This window comes from Triticum urartu, unplaced genomic scaffold (assembly GCF_056163025.1).
Source record: "Triticum urartu cultivar PI428250 unplaced genomic scaffold, HENAU_Tu73 scaffold1801, whole genome shotgun sequence".
NCBI classification, from domain to species: Eukaryota; Viridiplantae; Streptophyta; class Magnoliopsida; order Poales; family Poaceae; genus Triticum; species Triticum urartu.
The window spans coordinates 1-6,040 of NW_028260251.1; the positions used below are offsets into that span (position 1 = coordinate 1).

Sequence of the window (6,040 nt, forward strand, 5' to 3'; positions counted from 1 at the left end):
CTAAATTGGATTTGTTATTGTAAGGGGATTTTTAAGTATTTATCTAAAGGAAGGAACAAACGAGGATAAGAGAAATTTGCTTTTAATTTTTTTTTATCCAAGTTAGATATATCGCATACTATTCTTCCTTTTTCATCCGAAAGGGCTTTTTTTTTATTCTATTTCACTATTTCATTCCATCTAGATCTAAGAAAGAACCCAATGCACTGAAATTCCACTAATAACTAATATACAAAAAAGAAGAATAGATACAGGGTATCAAACCTATAGAGTTTTTGCTTCAAAGAAATAGAAATATCATGAAATAGAAATATCATCATATAGAGTCAGGGAATGGAATAGAGTCAGCGAATGAAGCATATTCATTAACAACTCCATTTACAGATCAAAAATGAAAAAAAAGAAAGCATTGCCTTCTTTACTATATCTTGTATTTATCGTACTTTTGCCTTGGGGGGTCTCTTCCTCATTTAACAAATGTCTGGAACTTTGGATTAAGAATTGGTGGAATACCAGGCAATCCGAAACTCTCTTAACTGATATTCAAGAGAAAAGGATTCTAGAAAGATTCATAGAATTAGAAGAACTTTCTCTCTTGGACGAGATGATAAAAGGGAAACTAAAGACACATGTACAAAAACCTCCTACAGGAATACACAAGGAAATAATACAATGGGTCAAAATAAATAATGAGGATCATCTCCATACCATTTTGCATTTCTCGACAAATATAATCTGTTTGGCTATTCTAAGTGGTTCTTTTTTTCTGGGTAAAGAGGAACTTGTCATTTTGAATTCTTGGGTTCAGGAATTCTTCTATAATTTAAATGACTCAATAAAAGCTTTTTTTATTCTTTTAGTTACTGATTTTTTTGTTGGATTTCACTCCACCCGTGGTTGGGAACTAGTAATTCGTTGGGTCTACAACGATTTTGGATGGGCTCCTAACGAGCTTATTTTCACTATTTTTGTTTGTAGTTTTCCAGTAATTCTAGATACATGTTTGAAATTTTGGGTCTTTTTTTGTTTAAATCGTCTATCTCCTTCGCTTGTAGTCATTTATCATTCAATTAGTGAAGCATAAATTCATTTGATCTCCCGATATTAATATTAATCAAATTAGCAAGCATCTTTTTTTAGAAAGAAAGCCCTTTTCCATTTTAGCAAAATTCTTTCTATTTATACCTACTTTAAGGTATTCATCATTGCAGTACAACTGTTGCAGTAGAATGACAACAGATTCGTGTATAGGGAACTAGATTAGCTTAGCTACCTATCTAATTTATTGTAGAAATTCTGGGATCTGCGATTGGACATGGAAAATAGAAATACTTTTTCTTGGGTAAAGGAACAGATAACTCGATCGATTTCTGTATCGATCATGATATACGTAATAACTCGGACATCTATTTCAAATGCATATCCCATTTTTGCGCAGCAGGGTTATGAAAACCCACGAGAAGCAACTGGACGAATTGTATGTGCCAATTGCCATTTAGCTAGCAAGCCCGTCGATATTGAAGTTCCCCAAGCTGTGCTTCCCGATACTGTATTTGAAGCAGTTCTTCGAATTCCTTATGATATGCAATTGAAACAAGTTCTTGCTAATGGAAAAAAGGGAGGGTTGAATGTAGGTGCTGTTCTTATTTTGCCCGAGGGATTCGAATTAGCGCCGCCCGATCGTATTTCCCCTGAGTTAAAAGAAAAGATAGGAAATCTTGCTTTTCAGAGTTATCGTCCCGATAAAAAAAACATTCTTGTGATAGGCCCTGTTCCCGGTAAGAAATATAGTGAAATTGTCTTTCCCATTCTTTCCCCTGATCCTGCTACGAAGAAAGATGCTCATTTCTTAAAATATCCCATATATGTAGGGGGAAACCGAGGAAGAGGACAGATCTATCCTGATGGTAGCAAGAGTAACAATACAGTCTATAATGCTACGTCAACAGGTATAGTAAGAAAAATACTACGTAAAGAAAAGGGGGGGTATGAAATATCCATAGTTGATGCATCAGATGGACGCCAAGTGATTGATATTATACCTCCCGGACCAGAACTTCTTGTTTCAGAGGGGGAATCCATCAAGCTTGATCAACCATTAACAAGCAATCCTAATGTGGGAGGTTTTGGTCAGGGGGACGCAGAAATCGTGCTTCAGGATCCATTACGTGTCCAAGGCCTTTTGTTCTTCTTCGCATCCGTTATTTTGGCACAAGTTTTTTTGGTTCTCAAAAAGAAACAGTTTGAAAAGGTTCAATTGTACGAAATGAATTTCTAGGTCCCGGGATTTCTTACCATCAAGTTGGTAAAAAGCCTCGATTTATTGGCAATTGCTAGAATTATCTATGATCTATTTTGGAAATCCTTTTTTTGTTTAGACTGCTTTTTGTTTATGAGATGTCTGGAATTCCTTATTTATATCCCATGCAAAAGAAGAGAATCCAAGGCAAAGGCGAGAACAATCAAATTAAAATTTCTTCTTTTTCGGAGGGATTGCAGGTCTTCTTAATCGTCTATTCGGCACAAGAAAAAGCCTTTTTCTTGTGCCGATTCTTCTTGTATCAAAATAAGAATCCTTTTTCTTCCTAATTCGTCAAAGATTACTATTTCTTCTTTATTCGGGTCTGTCTCTTGGACCTCTTTTTCTTTTGCTTAGGTTTAGCCGAGGTAGTGGACAAACAGAGGGGAAGAAAATATGGCGGGGGAAAAATTTCTTGTGATTGTGAGCAAATTGCTTGGCTTGTTTAATTAAGTTCAACTTCAAATTTACAGAAATTTTGCAAAAAAAAAGTAAACTCTTCCATTGAAGGTTTTTTTATTTTTAGGCTAGTTGAATAGTTTTGATTAAGGTTTTATTAGTTTATTACTCGAAACTAAATCAAGGATTTTCAGGATACTTCCTTCGTGGAATAAGATATTGGATCCTCGAGTGATCTCTTTTTCTTGTTGCTTCATAAGAGTGAATCGAATAGATTCAATTCGCGTTATAAGAGTAAAATAAAAATTCCGCGGGTCCTTTCCGCTCTAATCAGATAAAGGGGGGTAAGGACCCGCTAAGCTCCTACTTTTTCATGTTTACAATCTGGTCCCTCCGATTACTATAGAGATGAACCCAATCCAGAATATGAACCATAAAAGAAAACACCTACTAAACCAATCACAGCAATACCAGCTACAGTACCTATCAGCCAAAGAGGAATTCTTCCAGTAGTATCGGCCATTTCCCCTACTTTCCTCCACATTTTATCAATTGGTCATGCTAGAGACAAAAACAGTCATGGGTAGTTATAAGGATGGTATCCTTCCAAATGGGATAAGAGAATTCTTATTAGTCTCTTTCTTTCTCTCAATTGAAGAAGTAATTGGAAAATAAAACAGCAAGTACAAAAATGAGTAATAAACCCCAGTATAGACTGGTACGATTCAATTCAACATTTTGTTCATTCGGGTTTGATTGTGTCATAGTTCTATAGTTGGAATTTGTTTTATCGTTGGATGAACTGCATTGCTGATATTGATCCCAAGAAAAAAACAGTAGGTACAGCTAGTCCGTGAATAGCCAGCCATCGCACTGTAAAAATAGGATAGGTTCGATCTATGGTCATTGAGGGCCTCCTAAAAGGATCTACTAAATTCATCGAGTTGTTCTAAAGAATCAAAACGGTCGGTTATTAACGGAATTCCTTGTCGGCTTTCCGTGAAATACTCGTTTGGCCTAGGACTTCCAAACACGTCATAAGCTAAACCCGTACTGACAAATAACCAACCCGCAATGAATAGGGAAGGTATAGTAATGCTATGAATAACCCAGTATCGAATACTGGTAATAATATCAGCAAAAGAACGTTCTCCCGTGCTTCCAGACATGCTGAACTCCCAAAATTTTTGTACATTCAAAAAAGGAATTGATTCCGTAAAAGATGGGATCGACCAGTAAATAGAAAATTACTGATATTTCATCCTTGTGAGATTGTCAATTTTGTACCAAAGGTGTATTTTGAGTATACCGAATTAGTATAGCTATCCTTCCTATGGCACAGCAATCTGGTTTTGCCTGGTTCCGAAACATAATTACTTTTTTATTTTTTTTTTGTCTATAGGTAAGCTATATGTTATTCAAGGCATCAATAGAAAACCCCATTTTTGTAGGTTCTACTTACTTTTCATTGGCTTCGGAATAATAGAGTAATTCGGAATAGCAGCCAAAATCTTGGGAAAATCTAAGTTAATGATCAATAGGTTTGGATAAATAATTTAGGAAGGATATTCTCATACTGACACAATACAAGGACAAGTATATGTGAAATCTATCCTTTCATAATTCGTAATTCATCCTTGTATTGTTTGTTGGATTAGGTCTAACTTTCTTGACCAAACTGCGAGCGCGGAACTTTACGAGATGAAATAGGGAAAGACAGAAGATAGAATAGAACTTAAAAGGATAATTGAAGTGACTCGTCTTCGAATCTACTTTGGTTGGAGTTCGAAAAAGGAATAAAAATAAAGTAAATTCAAGGAAGAGCTTTCTTTTTTTTTTTTTTTTAACAGCCCCTTGGCAGGTCGTGGAATGCTTTTGTTCTCCTCTTATTCCATATGGAATACAATCAGTTAAAATAAGAAGGAATAGGGGAATATTCGATCGTTCACTCCAAAAAGAGGGTCCTATTGAAAAAGAAATTATCCAAAATAGAAAGAAGTTTTTTTTTTCAAATTCAATTGTTTATTTATCTCTTATTCAAAAATTTCCCTGAAAATTGAATTTCTTTTTTTCATTCAATGGGGTTAGATGATCTAGTTCTTAATATTATTACTTTACTCAATTGACAAATTCCACAACAAATCTCTTGATTCGGAATTAGGGACTCATGTATCATCTGATGAATCCACTTTCTTTTACACTTCTGTATCTTACTCTATCTTGTTTTTTAGTATTATCTAAAATAACTGATGAATTATGAATTTTCCATAACTTAGGTAAATGCTTTACCAACATATGTAGTGTAGTAAAAAAAAATAAATGGAATTTAACTCTTTCATGCTTACTTTAACTAGTTATTTTGGTTTTCTACTGGCTGCTTTAACTATAACCCCAGCTCTATTTATTGGCTTGAACAAGATACGCCTTATTTGAATTGACTGAATAATTATAATTCAGAAAAGAAAAATCTTTCTTTGGGATTCCTGGCATTCTACGACTCTTTTCCAGACTAATTAGGAATTCTTTTCTTGGTCATTGAGATTCGTGGATAATTTAGAGTACTATTTAGGGATAGATCGTACCTCTTTTTTTATCCCCTCGAACAAATCGAAATGATTGAAGTTTTTCTATTTGGAATCGTCTTAGGCCTAATTCCTATTACTTTAGCGGGATTATTCGTGACTGCGTATTTGCAATACAGGCGTGGGGATCAGTTGGATCTTTGATTGAGTCATTTTTTTTTTTTGATTGACCTCCTCCAGACCAGAGAGGAGGTCAAATTGAAATTGGAGTTACAATTCAATTTTGTTAAGTTATTTTACTCTGCTTCGACATAAAATAGATGGAATCACGCTCTGTAGGATTTGAACCTACGACATCGGGTTTTGGAGACCCGCGTTCTACCGAACTGAACTAAGAGCGCTTTCATTCATTCAAAAAGAAAATCTTTTTCTATTCCTAATGTATCTCACGTACGTATAGTCTCCACAAATTCAAGTTATACCCACTTTACTTTAATTGATCTCGTCGCTACTGCCTATAAAGAAGAAAGAAGTAATAGGTAGGGATGACAGGATTTGAACCTGTGACATTTTGTACCCAAAACAAACGCGCTACCAAGCTGCGCTACATCCCTTTTCCAAATTAAATTGTTGTACAATGCCATTGTACACAATTCCTGTCTTCTTTTCCACATCATAATTTTCTTCTTCTTTCTTTCTCTATCTATATATAGAACCCTCGTGTCATTTCTTCTTTTTGGTCTCATATAATTAAGGAATTATATACATATAAAATCCAATATAATTTCGCCTATAAAAGAAGGATTACTTTTCCTTGGTA

General features: G+C 34.8%; 2 non-coding genes across 2 annotated transcripts; both read right to left on the reverse strand.

Annotated features, from left to right (window-relative positions):
- Window positions 1-5,547: 5,547 nt before the first annotated feature.
- On the reverse strand, window positions 5,548-5,621 carry TRNAW-CCA (transfer RNA tryptophan (anticodon CCA)). Its single transcript has one exon. It is a non-coding gene; the product is annotated as a tRNA-Trp (tRNA).
- Window positions 5,622-5,760: 139 nt separating this feature from the next.
- TRNAP-UGG (transfer RNA proline (anticodon UGG)) lies at window positions 5,761-5,834 on the reverse strand. The gene has a single exon. It is a non-coding gene; the product is annotated as a tRNA-Pro (tRNA).
- Window positions 5,835-6,040: the final 206 nt, after the last annotated feature.